We start from the raw sequence: 12,319 nt of genomic DNA, 5'->3' as shown, positions 1-12,319 counted from the left end.
GAAGTGTGTCACAAAGTTTTGCATTACAGTGAGGGTGGGTTTCTGGGAAGGTGATGAAAGACGCGGTTTCCTCACGGTGGCAACACTGGGCCAATACAGGAGAGGACTGGGCGGACAAGTTGTTATGGGAGGCGCGATAAGTGAGTGGTGGTGGCGTCGGTGGTGGTGGTCAGAGAATCGAACACGAGGAAGCGACCTAAAACAACAGGTGCGTGGGAGGCGAGTGTCTGGACACACACACACACACACACACACACACACCTACCTACCGCCCAGCTCAAACACGGCCCTTAAGTATTCCCGACCACTTGGGCTCAATGTGGTTATTTCTCTGGAGAGGGAGGCTACCACTATCTATCCAACCGACCACCTCACCACCACCAACTGCTGGGGAGGAGCAGCATCCAACCCAACCCCATCCTCTTGGGGGCCGACAGAGTGTTGAAAAACTTTGCAGTGGTTTTAGGTAAAGAGGAGAGGACATTAACGGTGAGAGTGAGCGAGCTTGGAAAAAGCGGACTGTGTGCAGTGATACCGAGATAGATTGATCGGTGAGTGGGACAGGGTGAGTAAATGGAACAAGGTGAGTGGGAGTGGAGTGGAGTGGAAGATATTCAGGGAAGCAGTGCTTATAGATGCGGGTGGAGTTTTCACTGTACGGAAGGTAGGAAATGGGAATATAAGAAACGGGTAGCGAGTGGCGGGATGAAGAAGTTATCCCGTTAATGAAAAGAAAGAGAGAGGTATATTGTGTATCATCTGCAGGGATGGAGTGCGAGTGACTGGGAGTTGTTCAAGAGAAAGAGGCAGGAGCTGAAAGAGAGAGAGGGGGAAGTAAGAGATGGGAATAAGGAAAATACGAATAAGATAATATATTGGAAGGATCCAAATAGTAGGAGCAGAACAGGAGAACAAATGTTGGCGGCAGTTGGTCTTCCAGGACCAGTGTGACTGGATGGACTGAGGCAGTTCCTGGAGGGAAGGTCTTCCAGGATCAATGTGACTGGATGTACTGAGGCAGTTCCTGGAAGGGATGTCTTCCAGAACCACGGTGGTTCCTCGAGGACGAAGTACGAGTTCTGTGAGCAAACGAGGTTCAGACAGCTTGAGCTGCAGTGGCTCAACCCCTGGTGATGCTACTCCTCCCAAGGCGTTGGTGTCCTTTCTCCCCCTCCCGTGGTGACGGTACCCACCACAACCCCTCCTATTGTGATGGCATCCCTTACTCTCCCCCTGGAGAATACTAAATCAATAAGACAACAATCAACATGGCGTCCGTAACAAAATATCGTGTTTAATAACGAATCTAAGAAAATTCTAAAGTCCAATATAACAATAACTTAAGTTTACAAAATACCATGGAATGATGAATACTTCAGACATCCGAAAGGGCTTTCGACAAAATGCAACGTAAAAAAAAAAAAAAACTACGTAAAATCTAAAGCCACAAAAGGCATTAGGGAATGGATTCTGTGAGTGGACAGCCACAGTCACTCACAGACAGGCAACAAAGGAAGTCTGGGAAACAAGACTCGTCGGTGAAATCTTCAATGTGACAGGGACATGTACAAGGATACGAGGAAGATTGCCGAAGGATCCGAAGCGATCGACATGGTCACAGACACGGGAAATGGGTTATGATATAAAAAAAAAACATAGCTACGACGCAGTCCATGAAGAGCGATGAAAGTAAACACCGCGTCGCCTGGAAATGAAGCTAGGAGAGAAAACCTTGAAATCATGTTATTCTTCTCTGAAAAAGAGGATTTATAATGACAAAAAAAAACAAAAAACACACACACTTCGTACTTTCCTATAGAATTCCCATGGTAGTATACCCGCCCAATACTATTCTGTGCTCCTTCTTAGCTGCATTCCTCCTGGGTGTTGTGCCAGAAAGGGGGGGTAATTTGTTTGGTTGGGGGAGGTGCTTTCTCCTTTGTTGTCTTGTCTCTTTCTCCTAATAGACTAAAGGACTGAGCATACTATTACTATCCTCCAGCGGTCGACATCGTCATGGACTCTGTCAGGTCTCTTGTTATCGCACCTTCCCGCGCACTAGAAGTGGTGGCTCCCTTCTTCCCCCCCTCCCAAGGCAGCGATGGTAACACTCCCCCTCCTTCCCCAGGTTATCGTGCCTCCCCCCTTCCCAGGAAATGATTCCCCTCCCCCACCCACCTCCTCATCTTCTCCAGCCTACACCGTGAGCCGCCCTTCCCCACCGCCCACTTCACCCGGTGCACAGTTGGCGTCCGGCCTCAATTAAGTCTCTCTCTCTCTCTCTCTCTCTCTCTCTCTCTCTCTCTCTCTCTCTCTCTCTCTCTCTCTCTCTCTCCTTTGACTAAACCGGTGCCTCGCCTCTCACAGCCTAAAACAATGACACGCTGAGTGATTCTGAAAGAGTTCATTCTTTTCTTTTTTCCCCTAAGTCTCTTAATACAGCCACTTACAAAAACCACCACATATTGATGTAGTCTTGCTTTACGTCCCCGGACAAAAGCCCTCATCGAAACTATTTGTTAGGTAAATGCAAAATAAAATAAAGCTCAAAAGAGTAACAAGTACAGAAAGAAGAATATTATCCAAGAGTTTGGGAGAAAGCCAGTAAACTTCTCCTCAGTTACGTCAGTCCTGCAGTAAAATGTAGAAAATGGTAAAAGCGAGATAGAAGGGAAAACGTTAGTAATCGCAAATGATCTAAAGTTTTAAGGCGAGATGGAGGCCCCCCTCCACACACACACACACACACACACACACACACACACACACACACACATACCCACCCCGATAGGCCTTTTAGGAAGGGACAGATCCAAATTGTTCGGGAAGATACGAGTAGAGAGAGAGAGAGAGAGAGAGAGAGAGAGAGAGAGAGAGAGAGAGAGAGAGAGAGAGAGAGAGAGAGAGAGAGGAAAAAAAGGTACCAAAGTTTAGTAGCACTTTACGGATAAGCAACACGTCACAACGGATACGTTACCAACCCCCCCACACACACACACTGACGCAATCGCTTCCCCGAATACACACTCTCTCCTTCGCTCAAAATTTCTGCACGATAATAATAACAATATTCGTACGTTATCCCAAATTCATCCATTATCCTTTTTCGCTACGAAGTTTCTTTCTTTCTTTCTTTACAATTTCAAAAAACTTAGAATTATACATCTGACAATACGTTTGATATATATTGAGACATATGTTGACGATACCATCAACTGTTTATAAGGTGCGTTCATCATGTCTTATAACGATTTCTTCAGTCATCTGGCCTACCTCTTTAGCCACACGACCATTCACCTTTTAATGGACTTACAGTTTGACTTCATCCTGGCGAACTAATTTGAATACTTTGTCAGAGTGCGTCCAACGGCTTGAAACTTCCATTAGAACTTTATACGCATAAATCAACACACTCGAACTAAGTCTTTTTCCTTTCCCGTCTCTCTTCTTGTCCGTCGGTCACCTGCGTCTGTTTTGCATTCGTGTGTGAGCAGTTCTCAGAGCGCCCAGGGGCTGTCTTGGAGGTAGGGATCGTAACAGTCTTAAGCTAAGCTGTCTTGGAGGCTTGGATCGTAAAAAAAGCTTAGCTGCTCTAGAGACAAGGATCGTAACGGTCTTAAGCTAAGCTGCCATGAAAATGACGATCGTAACTGTTTAAGCTGGGCTGTCCTGGAGACGAGGAGTGTAACTGTCATAACCTAACCAAATGTTAACTTTTTTTTCTCTCTCTCCTCTGACGGATGGCGTCTGCCTGTTCACAAAGAACATTATGGACTACAAACTATTCTTTTTAGATTACGAACATTTTCGTTCATAGGAGAAGAAAGCATGGATCACTGATGGAGTACAGTGTTCGTGACAAGAATTTCAAGGGGTTTTCCAAGCATATGAGAGAGAGAGAGAGAGAGAGAGAGAGAGAGAGAGAGAGAGAGAGAGAGAGAGAGAGATAACGTCATACGGAACTAATCCATCTCAACACCGTGGAGGGGGACAAGCTTGTTATCAACACGGGTGAAGTACCGGCAAATGAGATTTTATCACGGTCCTCATTTCGTGGTCCTCGGAGCTGTGTTTGGCCACTCCAGCCCTGCTGGTTTGTGACGCAGGCAACTGTGGCTACCCAGAGATGTATGTCACCAGGCCTAACGTAACCACGTACAGAGCTGACGTTAAAAGAGATACCGTAGCCACGTAATACAAGACTGACACTACAGGGCCTAGCGTAACCACGTACCAGGTGATCCAAACGAAAAAGTAGCGCAGACTAAGCAAATGAGATGGTTAGTATAGAAACTTTTCTTAAGGGAACTTGGCAATGTTGAAACTGAAATAAGAGAAGCGTAACTAACCTTCACCAGGAGATCAGAATGAAATCTCAGCAGACTCCAACGCAGCCAGGGGCTGAAGAATACAGAGCTACTGATGACTTAAAAAAAAAACTGCATGCGACTTAGTAGTGAGGGATGTGCAAGCAATCACCACCAGATGCGTGCGTACGCGTAGCTGGATGGAAAGTGAGATAGAGAGATATATAAGCAAAGAGAGAACGAAGAAAAGAAATACTTCATGTTTCTATGAAGCAAAGTGTCGATATGTCGAAGAGGGGACTGCGAGAGAGAGACAAGAGTTGAGGGAGTGGGGGCGCGTGAGGCGAGGCAGGTGTGGCGGTGTGGAGAGAGGAGAGTTTGAGGATAGGCTTTCGGGCGTCATTTACGAAATCAAAATGTGATATACGTTTAAGATGAGCGTTATAAAACTGCGTGTACGCGATGTAATGATTTCGAGAGGAGAGAAGGTTAAGTTAAAAGTTCTGGATAGATTAGAAAGTAACGGTGGAGGAATTAGATTGTAAGGTATGGATGGATATTCCAGACAAGCAGGGGAGAAGAGTTACGGAGGTACGGCAGCTTGCAGCCTAGTGTAAAATGATGATGATGGAAGAATATGCGAGATACGTTAATCAGCGGGTTTTTATTGCAAAATATATAATGCCAGTATAAGGCTGTTCAGCTGTCCACAGATAATATACACACCTATAATAACACAGGGGCAATATATTGGTCACTTTTACCCACAACAGGTAGACCTAACACCCATCCGATATACGCTCTTGATAAAGATAATTTTCCTTACCAAAATTTTGAAACTTAAATTTGCTCATCATTGGCCACTTTTACCCACAACAGGTAGGCCTAATACCCATCCGATATACGATCTTGATAAAAGATGATTTTCGATACCAAAGTTTTGAAACTTAAATTTGCTCATCATTATCGTATGCGATAATCTGCATCCCACGTTCACGGTGCGTGGTGGGGACATTTTTTCCCGACCTAATACTTTCTCTGCTCAAGATGATCCCTAATATGCAAATATACGCGTAATCATATTCCATGAAATGTATTTCATGGTGATTTATGATATCTGTATCCTCCTGTGATAACAAGCTGCATGAGGACGATATAATCATAAACCCCAAATGAATTGTCCAATACATCCTAGATACATCTACCCTAATTAAACCTTACCTAAAGGCTAACCTAACCTAAAATATAACTATTCTAACCTAAGCCAAATTTCACCTTAACCTTAACGTACCAATACTAAACCTAACTCCAACTTAGAGCGAATCAAATCAAACTTAACCTTAGCTAACTTTATGAAACCTAGCCTAACTTAGCTCAACGCGACCCGACCTAACTTAAACCACTCTTCCCTAAGCCTAACCTAACCACTGGGGAAAACATACCCACTGGGCACGAGATGGGGATCTCCGCACACTATGAGGACCCACAACATCCTTAAATTCAAAGATAACTTACCAACTTAAGAAAATAATCGTACCGAAAGAATACGAAAGGAAGTGTACCGGGTGGGTCTGAATAGTATCGGATGGTATCGGACCGATGCCGAGGGTATCGGACTGACTAACGTTAATCACACCACAACCCAATTACTGACCAATAATCTCCAGAACCAGGGAACTCGCACCCGCCCCGACACACCTCCCCGAGCAAGAGCGGTGAGGAAGAACGCCTTACACCATCCATTTCGTCGCTAGGTTGGCTGTTCGTTGCCCGGTCTTTGCTGGCAAGCTGAGAGGCGTTAAGTGACCATAATAGATATTGAGGACACCTTCTTCTCGGAAGTACTCGTCCTTTCGAAGAGCCTTAAGCTACGACAGAAATGTCTTGGTTATCATAAAGCTGGCCATAGCATAACAAGATGGCCAGCTGACCTTTTACGCCTCGGTAACACTGAATGAATGTCTTCGTTATACCCGGCGTAATGGGACAATGGACGTAACGCTATTATATAACGAGGAAACTAACGGCAAAACGATGTACAAAGCAGCTATAGAAACACTGTTAGATAAGTTAGTTACTAGATTCTTTGTGTGGTGATGATCTTGAAGACACAATGTACCGTGCCAGGCAAATACGTGGGGGCACCATGTCTAGATTAATCTTTTTATACCATCATTAACAATATCATCATCATTCACACTTTAGGGTATTATATATATATATATATATATATATATATATATATATATATATATATATATATATATATATATATATATTGTGTGTATACTATAGATATGCGAGAGCTACACAGCTTTGTTGAAGGGAGGTGAGGGGCCAATCCTACTCCCCCTGAACCCCTCACCGATAATTTCCATAACTCCTGATTTTCCTATAAAGAAATAACTTGCTTTCTATCCTTGTGGCCAAGTAGGAAAGGGCGACCGGTGATCTCTCATCACAAGGAGAGCAACAGAAAATGTATGTCTAATACATTCCCGCTGGGGGAGGGCGTGGGATGAATGGAACAGCATGACGTGTACAGCTCCTGGCAAATTCAAGCAAAAAAAAAAAAACGACAGTTGCACACCTCACAACCTATACTACCGGACCGAACTGACTTGAACGTGTCTCCAATGCGGAATGACGAAAGACCGAAGCTAGGGTTGAAAATGAGGCTGAGGGAAAGTGAAAATAGGGAGGGACGACACCACTGCGGTGAGTTAAGCGTGAGTGTGTGTGTGTGTGTAAAACATTAGCGGCAGGAGTGGAGGGGAACACGCGCATGAACCACAATATTAGTCATACACATTACTTGGGGTAGATATAGACGGATGTCTATTTCAGTTCCAGCCGGGAATAACTGTAATGGACATCACTCAACATGGGAGATTACTTTGACTTAAACGTCAGCAGGAGAGATGGCTGAGCAGGGGATCCGTCAGTCTGAGCCAGTGTGTGTGTGTGTCATTAACTCTCTGTACTGTGCGGACACAAAGAGGTAATCCCCAGCCAGCTAGCTCTTTGAACATGACGACAATACACAGCCATCTGAAATGATGTATTCTGTCTTGCATTTACCATGTATGTCCTCAGTCGATCTGTTCCAATTACCCCAATGCTCTTGTACGGTAAAAGTATTTCTTTACATCCATATTTACATCTTTTTTTACTGAATCTAATGTCATTTGGTTCCTCTGTCGCTACACCTCTCAAAATACTACTGTCCACTTCGACGATCTCTCTCATGGTCAACAACAGAACAAGCAATTGACATAATTCATCTCGTTTGATTCCATGTGATCGATATATGTCACAGGCCAGGAATCAAGCACGTAGGAGAATCATTATCTTCATAATGGAAATTCCTTATTCAATCCTCCAGTGGCCCATCGCTAACACTTGACAGTTGCACCCATACAATTAGCGGTATCGACGTGGTCGACCCACTGTGACTTCCGTAAACCTAGGCTTCAAAGAAGTTTGAGACAATCGAGCGATCAACCGCCTCACAGGTGAGACAGGCAAGCCGATCTGCCGCTAGAATGCGTCTTGGTCACGTGACTTCTGGCTCACAATCCTGCGGTTCAAACCAACGCCTCATTCGTTGTATAGTGACCAATAAACCATTGCTTCATTCCGTATATAATGACCAGTATAAAAACCGCTTTCTTCGTTGTATAGTGACCAATAAACCATTGCTTCACTCCGTATATAATGACCAGTATAAACACCGCTTTCTTCGTTGTATAGTGACCAATAAACCATTGCTTCATTCCGTATATAATGACCAGTATAATCAATATAAAGACTACTTCTTCCTAATATGATAACCAATATTAACACGGTTTCAATCATCATATAATGATTTACATAACCAGTGTTTTATTCCATATAAAATGACCAATCTAACCAACGTTTCATTCACTATATGATAGCTGGATTCATTATATAGTGGCCAATATAACCACTACTTTTATTATATAATGATGAATATAAACACGTTCCATTCATCATAACGACCAATATAATCACTTTTCATTCTTTACACAATTACTATACAGTCGCTCGGCTCCTAACACAGTTACCAATACATCTGCTCTTTCATTTCCTATGGCAACATTAACAATGGAATGAGACAATATAATGAATACAATAATGCTGACACAAAATCATACTTGTTCTAAAAGTAACAAAAGACTCGTTCGTGAAAATGTGTATAATGTCAAGTGAGGAAGAGTGATATTTTGTTAAAGTTCCCGGTCGATCGCTCGGAGTTAGACCTCCGTTTTTTGTGGAGGCTTCCCGCCCTCCTGTTCGTCTGTCCATTCGTTCGTTCGTGTCTCACGAACCTAACCTGAAGCACCAACGTTTCGTGCATTGAAACACTTACTCGAACCTAACCTGAAGCACCAACGTTTCGTGCATTGAAACACTTACTAAGCTGGGATGAAGTACTTTATGCCTGTATCAAATTATCTACTCAGAATCACATCTATCAAAGTGTTTAAGATGACAAATGCAACTTCAATCATATTTACCTTTTGTGTATTCGTCAGCAGGCAAATCTGAAATGGGAAAGGGAACACATTTAATGTTTTTCATAATTGTGCATGTTAAAATATGATTATTTCTGGCTCAGTGAACAAACACAAGGTGACAGGGATTAAATCCAATAACATGCATATACTTATATATATAATTCTCCGCCAAACAATATGCATAGATATTTTTTTTTTCCAAAGGTTATGACATATCTAGGATAGTTCTGACCATACTCTCTCTCTCTCTCTCTCTCTCTCTCTCTCTCTCTCTCTCTCTCTCTCTCTCTCTCTCTCTCTGCCAACTTTCTCAGACTTTATCCATCGCGTCCTAGAGAGAGAGAGGAACAAGACTTCTGTGTGACTCTTACCTTTACTGACTTCAAAGCTTTCGATCCTAACCAACAGAACCCTGACTCTATACTCGATCTTATACAGTAGGCGGAGGATCCTGACTCAATGCTCGATATCATACAGTAGGCGGAGGATCCTGACTCTATGCTCGATCTTATACAGTAGGCGGAGGATCCTGACTCTATGCTCGATATCATACAGTAGGCGGAGGATCCTGACTCTATGCTCGATCTTATACAGTAGGCGGGGGACCCTGACTCTATGCTCGATCTTATACAGTAGGCGGGGGACCCTGACTCTATGCACGATCTTATACAGTAGGCGGGGCACCCTGACTCTACGCTCGATCTTATACAGTAGGCGGGGCACCCTGACTCTATGCACGATCTTATACAGTAGGCGGGGGACCCTGACTCTATGCTCGATCTTATACAGTAGGCGGGGCACCCTGACTCTATGCACGATCTTATACAGTAGGCGTGAGGTTGTGGAATCTCCTATATGATCACGTCCAAAGAACAAAACAGTGAAAAGTTTTATATATTTATATACATTTTATGACGTGTTTTATGCGAGCCATTTAATATTTTACGTCCACAACCGGTTGGTGTTGGATCCTCTGAGGCCGAGGTAAAGTTTGCGCCAGCCAAGTGTGGTTCGCGTAAATCCCAGATAATATGTTGAATTCCACAAATATATGAAATGCAATAAAACAGTTCGGCTCATTAATTATTCGGGGATTCTAAATTTTTTTTTATTTTCGGGGGGGGGGGGGGGGGGAAGAGCTTCACTAAATATTGCTAATTACGTGCGTGTGGTTATGTTTTTTTTGGGGGATTGGTTTTAAGTAATCCCCTAAAATATCTGATTGCAAGTTATCTCAATTGCAAGTATCTCAATTAGTACCATATGCTGTGTGTGGTTTACCTTTACGTAAGGAGGTGAGGGTTAAAGGATGAAGACGAAGAACTCATCTGTCAAACGTAGAGGAGAAGACAGAAGAGGGAGGGAGGGAGAGAGAGAGGGAGAGGAGATGGTAGGCGGAAAAAATCACTCGAACTAGATAGACTGGCTGTTGGTTGAGTGGGCCACACAGGTGTTTAATGATGTCCCGAGACGGTGTGGGCCAGTAGGCCAGCCTTGGCCACACCTGACCGACCATACCCACACCTGACCAAAGTAAGAGACAACATAACACAAGCAGACGGAGACCCAAGTCTTCCAGCATGCAATATAATGTGCCCCTGTCTGGGTTCCACTCCAGCACGTCGACTTCCCCACATATTACTCCGGTGTCAAGACACCTCCGCTAGCGTGGCCACCTCAGCACGCCGGGCTGAGCTGAGCACTACCCTGGAGCAGGGCAGATTGGCTTACTTTCATGGGTCCTCCCACACAGGGAATAATATATATATGCGTGGTGGCGTCTTGGATTCGTGAGGGGTCGTGTGGGCTCGAGGTGTCTGACTACAGCGAAGGTGATGAGGAGGATGCAAAAGTGTACGTTAGGTAATGATACAGGGCGAGGACAGTTGCGAGGGGACTCGATCTTCGCGAAGGATTCACTTCGTGGCTCATTTCTTACACCATGTCCAGACTGACGGCAAGGAAGACCCTTATTTTCTGTCGTGTCGCCTGGGTTTAGAAGAGGTGATCTGCATCTCAGGTGGTGGGGCACACAGGGTGTCGGCTGGTGCAAGGTGTGCTGGTCGAGGGAAAGACACGCGTGTGTAGGGCACGTACTGCTAATCGTGTGTTTGGGAGGCTGTTCGCCCACAGCGCTGAGCATCGGTCCGGAGACCCAACTGGAGGGGCAACCTACCTCAGCGTCATGCTGAGAGATGTGGTTCCATGTCCCACACCGAAAGATGCCGACTTCCCTAGTGCCATGACTGTAAAATTCGACCCCCAGTGCTAAACCCGAGTTAGTGCTTCTAAGACCTAACAGTAGACGCAACACAGCGAGACCATGTGGTGGGAAGGCGCCGCCCTCAACACAGGCAAGAACAGGCAGCTATTCCAAGACCCAACTGGAGAAATAGAATACAAAGAAAAAAAAACGGCAGCAGAGCGCAAACTGACGAAGAGTTCCTCTCGAGACAACACGGCCATGAGGAACACCACGCAGAAGGGGACGCTGAGAGTTTAAGTTCCACCTAAGACCTGTTCTTCAGAGTGTGGAAGGTTGAGTCGAGCTTTCCTGGAGGAGGCAGTGTGGCTCCACTCCGTGAAAGCAACAGTTCCACAACACCATGGAAAGTTGTCATGATCTGAAGACCATATGGGGGCAACAGTTCCACAACACCAAGGAAAGTTGTCATGGTCTGAAAACCATATGGGGGTTTAGGGTGAGGTCATACCTTTGGAAAGACCAGACCAGACGGAGAATGTGGTCTTCAGGACCACTGGGTAGGTGCGGCGGCCCCTAGCACAGACCATAGTGGAAGGTCTGTTTTCTGTCATTTCACACACTCGGGGTATGGTGTACTCCAAAGACCACCACAGACAAGGAGGAACCACAGGAAATGAAAAGAGTGAGAACCCGAGTCGTGGGTTTCGGTGTTACAAACCTCTACATGAAGATCACCATTATTTTTTCTTCTTCCCCCAGGAGAAACAGACCCAGCACACATCCCTCACAACAAAAAAATAATCTAAAGGTCAGATTCTTTTTTCTTTCTTTCATTCTAAATCATATAAATTATCCACATTTAGTTCCAGTCGCTCTCGTCCGCCAGTGTGTGTTCTCAACGCATATTCTTTTTTTTTTCTTTTTCTTGACATCGACGAAAATGAGTCGCATCTCGTTGTCTCTTTTGTCGAATCACCGTCTCCAGGAGCGAGGTCACACACACACACACACACACACACACACACACACACACACACAGGGGGTTGAGGAGGGAGTAAACACATCCAAAGTGAAATCAACGGGAGGGGGGAAGGACACACGCACATGAGGCCGGGCCGCTGCGATAATCTTGAGATGCGACGAGATCAGACGGACGACGCCCTCAGAGGAACGTTTGACAATGGGACTCGAAACGACAACGTTTCTCCAATAAACGTCACACGACGACCCTGTCTGTCTGTCTGTCCGTCCGCCGCTGCAGGATA

General features: G+C 44.9%; 1 protein-coding gene across 2 annotated transcripts in view; it reads right to left on the bottom strand.

Annotated features, from left to right (window-relative positions):
- LOC139752890 (uncharacterized) overlaps positions 1-12,319 on the bottom strand; it is a 229,513-nt gene that overhangs the window by 74,827 nt on the left and 142,367 nt on the right. For both annotated transcript variants that reach the window (XM_071668917.1, XM_071668916.1), the window contains exon 3: positions 8,849-8,875. The gene's annotated coding sequence lies outside the window, so the exon portion shown is untranslated. The remainder of the gene's footprint in view (positions 1-8,848; positions 8,876-12,319) is intronic.

The sequence above is a fragment of the Panulirus ornatus genome, chromosome 13 (genome assembly GCF_036320965.1).
Source record: "Panulirus ornatus isolate Po-2019 chromosome 13, ASM3632096v1, whole genome shotgun sequence".
Taxonomy (NCBI): Eukaryota; Metazoa; Arthropoda; class Malacostraca; order Decapoda; family Palinuridae; genus Panulirus; species Panulirus ornatus.
This window is presented reverse-complemented; position numbering and strand designations above follow the sequence as displayed.